The sequence below is a fragment of the Urocitellus parryii genome, chromosome 10 (assembly GCF_045843805.1).
Source record: "Urocitellus parryii isolate mUroPar1 chromosome 10, mUroPar1.hap1, whole genome shotgun sequence".
Classification (NCBI taxonomy): domain Eukaryota; kingdom Metazoa; phylum Chordata; class Mammalia; order Rodentia; family Sciuridae; genus Urocitellus; species Urocitellus parryii.
Window position 1 is genome coordinate 1,481,269 of NC_135540.1, and position 13,050 is coordinate 1,494,318.

At 51.5% G+C, this 13,050-nt stretch overlaps 1 protein-coding gene across 1 annotated transcript in view; it reads right to left on the reverse strand.

The window, feature by feature from the left end:
* The window catches only part of Ndnf (neuron derived neurotrophic factor), a 29,720-nt gene extending 17,176 nt beyond the window's left edge, over positions 1-12,544 (reverse strand). The window contains exon 1 of the mRNA XM_026411764.2: positions 12,396-12,544. The gene's annotated coding sequence lies outside the window, so the exon portion shown is untranslated. The remainder of the gene's footprint in view (positions 1-12,395) is intronic.
* Positions 12,545-13,050: the final 506 nt, after the last annotated feature.

Genomic DNA, 13,050 nt, shown 5'->3' on the forward strand with positions numbered 1-13,050 from the left:
TCCCTGCAGCCAGAGAGGCAGAGGTGAGTGCAGGAAGTGGGGTGGAGGCCCCTCTGGGCTGAGCACAGATGAGAAGGGACTTCCAACCAGCGAGGACACAGAGGGAGGCAGGGAGGACAGACCTCAGCCACCCAGGCCTCGCACCTGGGAATCTGCTGCCCCCCTCAGCCACCCAGGGGGCCCCGGGGCCAGAGGACAGCCCTGGCTCACCGCAGCTCGGGCATCTCACCAGGAGAGGAACAAGTGGCCACAGCCAAGCCCAGGAGGACACCAGCTGCTCTCAGGCCCATGATCAGATGAAAGACGATTAGAGGCCACTGGCCCTTTAGCTCGTCCCAGAGGCCAGCAGGGCATTAGCGCAAAGGAGAGTGGAGGTGGTGGCTTAAGGGCTGATCTGACAAGATGCCACCCTGAAGGGAGGGCAGTGTTCCCGCAGAGCAAGGGACTGCCAGACTCTCCGCAGGAGACTGCGAAACAGCTAGGAACCTAACCGCGGAGATCTCCTAGGATGGCGGCAGCGTGGTGTTTACTTAGATGGTCTCTTCTCTGGGCTGTGTGTGCACTGTCAGGAGGTCAGCGCCTGTTTATCAAGTGCCTATTGAGATCCCCCGGGAACCCAGAGGCCAAGGAGGCAGAATCCCTCCTCTAGGAAGCCAGATTTCGTGGCTCTTGGGCCGGTCCCATCTCACCTGATCTATCCGTACTTTATATTCCTTCTTGTCCCCATCTGGCTGGGGGCTGGCTCAGGGTGGTTGTGTGCCTAGAGGAACAGTACCCCCCTTCCTTCCTCCAACAGAAGACCTTTAGGGCAGGACTGTGGGTGGAGCAGGGACCACACGGAGGCTGAAATGTGGCAGAAGTTCCCCACAGGGCAGCTGGAGTCCGACCTGAGTGAAAATTAGCACGTGAGCTTGCCTTGGTGGCGCACATCTGTAATCCCAGCCTCTCAGGAGGCTGAGGCTGGAGGATCTCGAGTTCAAAGCCTCAGCAACTTAGCATGACTCTGTCTCAAAAAAATAAATAAGTAAAACAAAATAAAACAGGCTGGGGATGTGGCTCAGTAGTAAAGTGCCCTTGGGTTCAATCTCTGGTACCAAAAAAAAAAAAGGAAGAAAGAAAGAAAGAAAATCAGTGCCCCACGCCCCCTGCTGGGGTGCAGCCCTCCATGGCTAGACTAGGGTCTCGGGCTAACCGGGTTCCCGTCTCCTGGTGCTGTGACATCCTATCCATCCTGCCAGTCCTCGCTCTCCTCAGCCCAGTGCCAACACTCAAGTCATCCTAGCTGCGGCAGCTCGCCTAGCTGCCCCGGTCACTCCAGCCTCCCCCTCCGTCCTTGGTCTGTATTTCTAACCCTGCGGCCTGAGTCACCACCACCCGTTTCACTCTTCTGCTCCAAGTAGGTCAGTGGCCTCCCACCCCCTCAGGGGGAGTCCAGGGCAGGCGGAGTCCCCCCACCCACTCTGCCACCGGGTGTCCCCGCCTCCTCACGCTCTGCTTCCTGCTTCCTGCTCCCAGCCAGGCCCTTCCATGCTGGCAGCTCCTGCCTGCGCGACCCGAGTCTGCACGGACAGCTGCACGCGGTCCACAGACCATCTTCTAACTGAGCACGTGACGTCCCCAAGGTGAAGTGGGTGCCACCTGTGCCTGGGCAGTCGCAGGGCTGACGCCACGAGGGAGGCTCCCATCCGGGGAAACTGAAAACACCCCCTGACCCCACCACCCTCAGGGAGCCAGCTCACCGAGTGACCACGGAGGTGAGTACGAAGCCAGGTGTAGATGTTTGGGACAATTTTAGAACTGCTGAGCTTACGATAAGGTCCTAGTGTGGAACGATGTCCTACCGTCGTGGGTGGAGCTCAGGGGCAGGCATGGGCACAGCCGCCCTGGGAGGATGGAGCACACGCAGGAGGGGCTGCCCACATCTGGCTGCAGCGGTGCAGGCCTGCGGCCTGGGCTTCCCCCTGGAGGGGACCTTCTGGTGTGGCCACCATACATTCTGCCTAAGCAGAGGAATGGTCTAGACCAGTGCTTCCCAGTCCTTCCAGTGCCCACACGCGCCCAGATATCCCAGAGGAAGCAACCTTGGCTCAGGGGGTCTGGGTGGGATCTGGGACAGGTTCTGCCAAGGCAAAGCTCATACTTTGAGTAGCCCAGTTGTCGACGTCTTTCCTGGTCCCGTGAGGACGCATTTCATTTTTGAACTCCCAAAATATCAACAGCCTATTACAGCAACTTAAGGTCACCAAGATTAAGAGATAATCCATAATGGAAAGTGAGAAGAACCCGAGTAGTCATCACGGCCGAACCCTAAATCCTTAGTTCTAGAATTAAAGGGGGCGGGGGGAGATACACGTATGCAATTGTCTTTTTTTGTGGGAAAAACAAGGAATGAAGAGTCACTGTCTTTACATGTGATTGTTCAGGGCCCTCCTCCCCAGCCCCTCACCCTGGAAACAAAGGCAGCTGCGGCTCTGGAAAGAGGAGACCCTGGTTCTGACGGCCCAGGAGGACCCAGTACCCAGCCAAGGTGGGCTCCCTGAGCCATGTGGTGCTGGGTGAGTGCTGCCCACGGAGCTCCGCGGACCCTTCCTAAAGCTTCATTTTCTCCATGAGGATAAGCTGCTCAGGCCTCCTGCCTCAGCCTCCCCGAGCCGGATTACCCAGGGCCACCACACCAGCTGGGGCCTTCTTCTTTCTCCCCTCGATCTTTCCCATCGATTCAGGACTGATTTTTTTTTTAACCAACATCTGAATTTTATTTCGTTCTTGGTGTTTTTTTTTTTTCTTCTACACGATTCTGTCCTTCACTATCATGCGATTGCTACTTTCATTTATCCAAGTTCGAGGAGTTTAAAAGCTGCCAAAGCAAAAGAAGAAAATATCCCTGACTCGGGGTAAGAGGACTCGCGTGGACAGGCCCACGGTCGTCTGAGCCAGGTTGGCTTTTGTAGCTGGAGTCCCTCCTCTCTCACTGTTCCCTTGTCGGCAAAGCGGGGATCACCGTTCTCGGACTGAACATTTAGGAGACTAAATGAAACAGAGGCGGTGAATGTGCTTTTCAAAGGTGTCTTCTATTCACCTACAGAGAGTGTGGCCAGTCTCTCAAACTAGTGCCAAGTCCTTCCCAACAGCAGGTCACCTTCTAGCTGCTTTCTTCAAACAGAGCGAGGAGAAGGAGTTTGTGCATCTGACCATCCACCGCATCTGAGGACATCCACAGCTTAATGAACAAAGCTGGATTAACACGGCTCAGAGTGGACGTGCTGCGGCTTCCCAGGCCTGGACGCACGAGAGGATTTGAGAGGCACGTGTTCAGATTAGAGAGCTGTGGATCAGGACCGGTTCCCGGAATGGTCTGCATTATTATTTCTGGATTAAGAGATGATGTTTTTAAAGGACACTTTCAGAGGACAGACGATGCAAACAGACCCCACAGTCATTTTTAAGGAAGACATGATATCAAAGTATGATGAAATGATACAGGAATATGAGCCTTCAGCCACCAGGGGGACGACAACCCATGGCTTTGGGGGCACATCAGGAGAAGGCTGCAGCAGGCCGATCGCAGGGCCGGAGGAAAGGGGGTCATCAGGCTGCCCACCGTTGTCCCTGCCTCGAAAGTGTGGGCACACTTTAAATGTGGAGATCTTCCCTGGAGGACGACCGGAGCTCAGGGCTGCCGTGTTCACATGGGTGTGTATAAATGCCTCCGGAGCCAGAGCGTCTTCTTTCCTGTTATAAAGGCCTTTACAGAACATCTAGAGCATCCTTCCCTCCGTCTGCAATGGCTCTCATCAGTTCATTGAAAGGTACAATCCCATCCAATACTGTCGAAATCATCTATTTAAAAAGTCCTAAAACTGAACCTAACTTCAGCTCTTACCCCTTACAGGGGACTGCCACCCAGCCAGTGAGGCAGCGGAAAGCTAGTGAACCACCAGTAAGCCCTGCCGGAGCCACCGTGACCCGCCAGCAAGCTCCACCCCAGTCAGAGGGGATCCCGCAGCGTGGTGACTGCTGCCACCTGGCACAAAAGCAGCGTTTCCATATCGTGGATTGTGAGTCTCAGGTAAATTTATAGCCCATTTCTCTAATCCAAGTTTTTCTTATTATGCTCTGCTTACTAAAGAAAATGTGTTTTTTGTTTCCTTCTCCAGATAACTTGTCTCCTAGGTATCTCGGAGCACTTAACACCCTGACGTGATGGCTGGTGGTCAGACCCATCGAAGGCTGAAGAAGGGCAGGGGATCTGCCTCGAGAGGTCATTTCATGGCGATAAGTAGACTTCATGCAGAAAACGGGTAATGTCCTTTGCCTTTCACGACGCTGCATAACTTGTGTGATGGCAGTGGCGAAGTCGGGGGCTAGGGAGGTCTACCTGGGAGCCTGCTGTGATCGGGGCTGACACCCACTTCGCCATCAGTGACGTCCCCGTCAAGTAAGCCTTTCCAGAAGGACAGATGTGGAGCACGACTACCTATTTATCAAGGCCAGTCCCGTCTGTCCTTCAGAACCAGAGGGGTTTTTATTCTGAAATGTGTTCATATTCTACCTTAAATAATAATTTAAAAGTGAAAGAGTTTAACCAGCTTCCTTAAAACACTTACTAATAAATTACTACCCCAAACAAACCAGCCAACATTGAGTGCATGGCATACCATGGGGATGAGCTTGTGGACTTAGGCTACCTAAAAGGCATTTTTGAATCATTAAGTTGTGAGAAATTCTAAACAAATCATGTCCATGCAAATTAATGTGACCCTTCATCTCACCCTGAAATTGGTAGACATTTCTGTCAATTTTGCTTCTGAAGCCAGAGAGTTACCACTTTGTTTAAAGTTTCTGTGTGTTTAGGTTGTCTCTTCACTGAGACTGGGTCTCGGATTTCTCATGAGCAGGAGCATATGACGTCACGTCACAGGCTGCTAAAGTGACAGATGTGGAAACACACTAGAGAGAACCCTGAGCTACAGGCCCAGGGTGCTGCGGCAACGCGCACTGTCATCCACACCATGAAATCAAACACAAGAAACAACCTCAGCTTCAGCAAATGACTGGTGTTACTGAAAAACAGTGACGTTTCAAAGAACATTTTCAAAATGTAATAATATACATGAAAAAAGTTGGAGAGCATTATTCAAAACTTTCAGAATACTGACATTTTCAGAATTTCAGAACACAATGGGTTCGACATCTATTGATGACAGAACTATGAAATGCTTGAGAGTAACTGCTTTATTAGGGACATTTAAATATTTTTTAAGATCTTACATATTTTATTTTATTTATCTTAATTCTTCCTTAAAAATTTATCCTACGTCTTTTTTTTTTTTCCTTTTTAAAAGCTGCTCTTGGTGCATTGACTGTAAACAGCAGTGAGTTCATTGTTGCATATTCAAACATGCACACAATAGGCAGTATAATTTGGTCATTCACTTGGGGGCTTTCTCAGCTTCCTGTTCCCCCCTTTCCAAGACCTCTCATTCTGTAGAGGGTGTCTGCACTGTGTGGTCTCCAAACCTCTGAGCACTGTAACAGTGGAAAGACACCTTCACGTACAACTCAGTGCTCTGGACTGACTCGAGAGTCCTGGTCCACCGCGGGGCACGGGAGGCGCCCTTCACATCTTCCCCTAGTAACATCCAGGGGAGGCGTGATGATGTCAGGCTGGTTATGATGTCACGGCTTTGCCTGGCCTTTTCACTTTGTAGGGACGGTCACCTCTGCCAGGTTCTGTGGGTCCCTGACCCTCTGACGTGTGGTTAATCTGTCCACTAGCTAAGATTCACAGCTCACATCTTCATCCACAGAGGTGAATGTTAAAGGAGTGACCTGAACACCAGCACCTCAGGTGGCACCCTGCCCCTCAGTCCTGTGAAAGGCAGCCTCTCAGGCCTCTGGTGACGTCTTCAGAAGCTGTGAGATGGGCGGGATTCACGCCGTGGGAAGCCGGCACATCGGCTGAAGGAGTACCCAGCATCTTTCATTTTACTTGAACTCGAGATTTTAAATGCAAGTATTCTCCGGGCCTACACTTGCCGAGATAATCTCCAATGGCCTAATTCCTGGACATCGAAATTCTATGCCTGAATTCACACCACGGCATAATGAGGACAGTTTACAGAATCTGTGGGGCCCAGGGCAAAACTCCCTGCTCCAAAGTGAGATTCTCAAGATGGCAACAGCAGCAAATTCAACCGAGTGCAATTCTAAGTGTGACCAGTGAAGCAGGCCCTGGGGTAACTTGTACTGAAATACCAGACAGAGTTTCCAAAGAGAAATGGAAGAGGTAGGCTGTTCAGAAGAGGAAAGGCCAAAGAAGCTCAATTAAATATTATTTCTCCCTAAAAGTTGTCTTAAGGTAGCCTCGTTTCCATCGGTTTTATCCAGCTACTAAACACCTTTGTAAGAGGTTAACTATGTCAGCTTATGGTTCCCCATTGAAAGGTATTTTCTAGTTACAAGAGACTCTGAAAATAAAATTACATTAATAATTAAGAGATTGTGTTTTAGTCTCCTGAGAAGGCTTGAGTACACCTGGGACAGGTGGCTTTCCTGTAGGTGACACACCTGTCACCTAATATGAAGCATCCTGCCATTGCGATTGTTACAGATTACACTTTTATCTCCCATTTAAGAGGTGGTTGTATTTTTCCACGATAAAGCAACCTATTTTTTCAAACTTTCAAACATCATCAGTGGAACTTGCATGTCAGAGACCCAGGCAGGCAGAGATGAGCCATTGTGGGCCTTACCCAGTGGGACAGGCATTGCACCAACACTGCTGTCCCCATGTGTGTCTGTCTCCACTGTGGCCACACATGCCTCTTCAGTTATGGGATCCAGTTCTGAATGATGTGAATCTGAAGCTTTTGATGATACTGATAAGTTTGAGCGAGTGCTGTGATTTAACGGAAGTTGTGGTTCAGACACGCAGACACACTCAGGTCTCCTTGCCAAACACGTGTACACACATTAGTGTATCCCTACCCATAAACATGTCTTCACTGTGTCTTTAAATGTATTTTACATAAGATTATGTGAATGGGCAGAGGACATTTATGTTTGAGTGACATATTTTGGGGGGCATGACTGACAGTCTGATTAGAAGTCATGTCATTCATTGCTGGGGTAAAATGCACACCATCCCCCAAGGCAATCTGAGTGTTTATTTTGCACATGCCTTGACCTCAGGAGGCACGGAGGCCATCCCCAAAGCGTGCATGCGGTGGGGCTGGTGTCACAGTGGTGTGCGTGATGTACGATCATGGGCATGCCAAGGCCATCTCACACCGGCAGCAGCCAAGCAGAAGGGCTGCTCCTGAACCAACCGGGTCCTTCTTAAACACAGTGCTTCCAAGTCAGTCCCTGTGCTGTCCTTGGTGTGTGCTAACTGTCGGAACACCGTGTCCCCAGTCTGGGCATAAAACAGACTTGCTCATGGTTCCTGTGTTATGATTCTAAAAGTCACCGTGACTTAAAAACCACTGCACAGGTCTTTCTGAGGTCAGATCTATCTACTTCAGTACCACTTTACCTACATCTGTGTAGGCAAGGGTGTTGCCTCGGAGGACACTAGACAGGAACGTGGCTTTTAACTGTTGATAGAACTCACACTGATTGGAGTCCCTGTCTGGGCTGCGTCTTTAGGCCGCAGAGTGTGTATTCTCCCAGCACACAGCTGCAAGAGAGTGTTGTTGTAATGACTTCCTCTTAGAAGAAACCCACAAATGTGTACCGTCTCCCTGCACTTCAGCCGTCACCAGCATGTGGTGTGAACTGAAATCCTCCCAGTCAGAAATGTGCATGCTTCTAACTCAGTTTCTGTAACCTGGTTATTGTGTTTAAATGCCTCTACACTGCAGGGCGGTGCCCCGTAGTTCCACTCACATTAGTTTATTTCTAATAGTGCATAATATATTCTTATAGAGTTCCTTCCAAACTTAATAGAACCTTGTTTTATAAAATGAATCATTTTCTCATCACTCTAAAAAGGCAGCAAGTTATTTCAGAGGAAGAATTACAAGACACATTTGACATTTATCCAATTATGCTACTTTAGCCACAGATTTGTTTTTTAAAGAAAAGATTCAATCCAGAGTTTTCACAAGTGAGGCCAGAACACTTCAGATAAATAGATGAAACATTAAATCAGCATCATGTTCAAAGTTTCTACATGAAAATATTGATAAACAAAAGCCAAGAGCTAGTTACCAGCTTACTAAAATAAATCTGTTTCGGAAGGATCAGGAAGTTACTTAAGGACAGTGACATGTGAACTAGGGACAGTTCCCATAGCTTTCCCATGAACGGGAGGCTTGCAGAATTCAGAGAGAAGTTTAGATCGAATTGAGCTTAGTGAGTTCTTTAAACACCAGGCACCACATCAGGACCTAGCACCCAGCTGTTTGTGGTCAGGTCTATCTCTTCAGCCCACAGGGAAAACCTCAGGAAATGTCTTGCTGTATTGCTGGTTTACTTTTATTCACATTCTTTACCCTTAATTTTTTAAATGCAAAATAACTTTTAGAAAAATCTTGACCGAATTTATATGACTACATACATTTCCTATTTTCTAAGTACTTCAAAGAACTAAAATTCATGGATTTTTGGTTTTCAGTTTTTAGTAAAACACAAAAGGAAGAGGGAAGGTATGCATCTTTGGGTTCTGTGTTCAGGAAGTGAGTACCCAAGAATATACCTGCTTTCGGCCCTGGCTCGGGCCCTGTGGGCTCTGGAACAGCAAATTCCAGGACTCGTGAGTCTGCACACATTTGAACACACACAGAGCACACTGAAATGGGGTGATTTCCCCAAAAAAATATAACGGGGTTGATGGTCAACTACGTGATGCCACGGGATCTCAGCAGTCTTGTTTCAGGCCCCACTGTGTGATCATCTCTTTAACAGCAGCAGTGAAGTCTCCTCTCTTCTTCCCTGGTGGAAAGCGACATCCAAGTACGACTGCACACACCCTCGCGTGGTTTCATTTTCCATTTGTAATATAGAGCAAAAATAAAGCGGAATGTGCGCTGCTTTGCTGCACAAATACAGCATATTCTTGGAGGGAGTATTTAAATACTGGAGGAGTTGGATTTTGAAATCAGTTTTCAAAGCAACAATTTGTTACGGTTTACTCTGTAACTATTCAAAGGTGCTGTGGTTTCTACTACATGGTTGGGGACCAACAGGGTAAGGATAAGTTATGTTCCTCACAACAATCACTCCAAAATAAACACTTCAAGGTTTTAGAAATTATTTCAAGGTCAAATGAGCAAGCTGAGCGGGCTGCATGTTCTGCCTGCCGGCGGCTTGACACAGAAGGTCCAGCCACGCATCTTCTTCCTGGTGCCTAGCGGGTGGCCAGGTTCCTTACTCAACCAGCTGTCCCTGCTGGCGCAGGGCTCTCCCAGGCAAGACAGACAGGGAGACAGGGAGCAGGAAGGTTGGGGACACAGGGCTTGGTCACTGGAATCAACGGCCCCATCTGGAAGACGAAGGAAGGGAGACTGACCCCCCTCCATCGGCTCCTGTGCTGTGGTCCAGGCACACTACCCCATCCCCAGCGACCACCCAGCACACCCAGATGGAAAAGACCTTTCTTCTAATAAGGGTGGCAACAAGACTATTGTGCTTTTTTTTTTTTTTTTTTAAATTCTGCTCTCTGAGTAGGCTGAATAGCACCAACCTCGACAGCAATAAAGCCACTCTGTGTTCACTCCAGTTCTGTCTCTCTCCTTCATCTCAAACAATTAGTTAAAGTCCTAAAACACATTTTCCCTTCCTATGCAGGGTCTGGTGGAAGAATTCAAGTGAGAAAACTGAGGTCTGAACTGCCAGGCTCAGGATGCCACTGACGACGTCTCTCCACGGTCATCTGAAGACTGACCCACAGCTCGGGTTCTGATGCAGACCCTGGCAGGGTCTGGGCAAGCTGGTGATGGGGTCTTTCCTCTTTAACATTCATGCTTCAGCACAGAGTGCTAACAGGACCCAGGGCAAACAGCCACGGGTGGGGGCTTCCCTCCTTCATCGGAGGGTATTTTTCAATTATATATTTTGTTACGTCTTCAGAGATAAAAGCTGTAATCTGCAAGTGATTAAAAGATGTTTTATATTCGTGGTTTCATTTCTGCTGAAACGAATGCGTAATTTAAACCACACATAATTCATAGCAATTTAGGCCCATTACAGAGCTATAGCTTCTTTTTTATGATAGTTACTAATTAAAACAGAGCGTTGTGCCACGCTGAGCCTCAGCCTTTGACGTACAGGTTTAATGAATAAAACATCCTGACACAAACATGAAAACAATAATGGGACAAGGCTGCAAGCTGTTATGCTTCAGTGTGTGGAAAAGATTAAGGACGTTCACGGAGCTCGGCACTGTGCAGAGAAGGAGCCCGGAATGTCTTTCTTTAAAGCAAGAAGCAAGAGGTTTTTGAGAGAAATTTGAAATAGTACTAATCTCTAACTTCTGGGCCCCTCATTCCCAGTTGTCCCCCTCCCCCAACTAGGAATTCAAACTCATAAGCATCACTTTTAGAGAACAATGATGGGATATTTTAATGTAATCCTGAATATAGGTTTAGATTGAAAATGGGAATTGGGACCATAATTAATTATGTTGAGAATTTTTTTTTAAACTTTAAGAAGGCAGAGGAAGGTAAATGACATTTCATAAGACTGCAACCTTCTAAAAGTTCACGGATTGAAACTTTGTAAATGACAGTATCTTTGGGGGTTTGATGAATCCCATATGCAGAGTGAGTGTGAGGAATTAATCCCGTTTGGTGTTTTCACTTTCTGAAACCACGGTCATAAGAGACTGACATAAAATCAAACCAAGTGTAAACACAGTCCTGAGCTAGGGTGATGGCCTTATTATCGCTCTTAATAAACATAATTAATAATAATAAATACCGGTCGCCCTCAGCACCCTGCTGCACACATCGCGCCCCTCCCATCCATCCATCACTTCCTTCAGGATAATAAAACAATTCGACCCACCAAGTCCTCGGCTCCGCTCCCCCGGGAGAGATGTTTTATCTACCTCTAGGAGCCAGGGAGGACTTCTCTTGTTGGAAGGGGGCGGAGAAGAGCGGGTCTTATTTACTTCCATTGACGACTCCCCTGGTTCTCACGGCGCCCCGGACCAGGGAGGAGGAGGAGGGAGGAGGAGGTGGGAGATTCCCTCCTCCCCAAAGAAAAAGGGTTCAGCAAGCGAGGCCAGGAGGAGGGCGGGGAGAGTGGGCAGTGTTTGGTGAGAGCAGCCAGACAAATGAAAAAATAAATTCTCCATTGTGATCCAGTGGGGCCGAAAGATGAGGAGTAAACAGCTTTACCAGCCCAAGTCGCTAAAAAGAACTCCAAGAAACAAAACCAGACATTTGCTCAGGTTCATTTCCCGCTCGAGGTCTAGCTTCCTGGGAGCCGGACAGCCCGGAGCAGGAGATGGACAGCGTCCCGAAGGGGGCGGGAGGGGAACGCGACCCGGGCGCGCGCCAGCCCAGCGCCCCGCGGAGGTGCCCGAGGACTCCCTGGTCTCGGCGGCCGGGCGCAGCCGCCGCGGGACCCCGAGGGGCTCTCGCCTGGGTCTGGGCGGCGTGCAGACAACTCGCACCCCGAATCCCGCAGTTGCCAAGTACCCTCAAAGCAGCGGGAATCCGAAGCCACGCATTCCGGCTGGGTCCGCGGCGAAGCTCAGCACCGAGAAAAGCAGGCGCAGGCCGGGGCGAACCCCTCTCGCGCACAGACGGGGCGAGGGGCGACGCCGGTGGCCCGGCGGGCGGGCGTCCCCTCCGTGGCGCTCTGCTCTGAGTCACAGGACAGCCAACCCCGGCCGCCCCGCTCGCCAGCCACGCAGAGGACCAACGCCGAGCCGAGCGGGGTCCCTGGGAAGGCCGAGCGGGACGCCTGGCGCTGCGGGACCCTGCGCTCCTCGCCCCCCGCGCGGGCGCCCCCAGACCCGGGTCCTGCTGACTTTCTCTGGCGGCAGACAACTGGCGTGAGTCCTGCGAGGGAGGCGACAGCCTGCCCCGCAGGAGGCAGAGCGTCCAGGCCGAGCCGGGTGGAGGCTCTGCGGCTTCCCCGACTCCACCGCACCGTACGCGGCTCCCAGAGCCCCGGGCCGCGCGCTCTCCCTCCACCTCCTGACCCCACGGAGCCGCCCCGCCACGAAACCAGAAGAACCGAGTCCGACCTGCCGCACGCCCCTCGTGCCCGCTACCCTTCTGGGTCAGGCGTCCCCGGGACCTCGCTGGGCCCTTCCTGGCTTGGGGCGCGCGCCTCCACCTCGGACCCCGGCTGAGCCCCGGGTGTGAACGCCCTTGTGCCCGTACTGGGGTGGCGGGCTAAGGTGTGCGGAGTCGGGGTTGCGCTCCTCTCGCACTTACCTGAAAGAAGTCGGTTTGCTTTTCCAGTGGGGAAGAGAAAAGGTCCCACCCTGAGGTGCGGCTGGCGGAACGGTCCACGTCCCGGCTCTGGCCAAGATGCCCAGCGCCTTACCCAGGAACCGAGGGGACAGGAGGGCAGGGCGGAAGCCGAAGAGAGGAATCAGCCGGCCGCAGTGTCCCAACTTTGCGGCCAGCGCCGCTAACTTCAAACGCTGGCGAAAAGCAAGCGGCGTGCGGCCGCCGAAGTTGCAGCGAAGTGGAGCGGGAGCGGCGCGGGCCGGGGACCGGGCAGAGCCGGGAAGCGGCCAAAGGGCGCCTAGCGTGCGGGCCGGGTGCGGGAGGATGCCGCGGCGCCGGCGGGTCTGCGGGCGGCCGCTGGTCCTGGGCGCCCGGCGAGGGGAAGAACGCGGCCGGTGCCCGGCTCCGCGCACCGCTCTCTGGGGCTCGAGCGGGGATTGTGTGTGCACTCCGGAGTGTCACTGCTCAAGCCAGAGCCTCCCCGCCTCCCGCCCCGCTGCCCGCCCGCCCCCTCCCTGCTCTGCCCGCCGCCCCCCCTCCATCCCCCTCTCCCTCCCTCCCGCTGCGCGCCAGCGTGCGCGCGCGCGCGCGCGCACGCGCGCGCACACACATACACACACACACACACACACGAGCG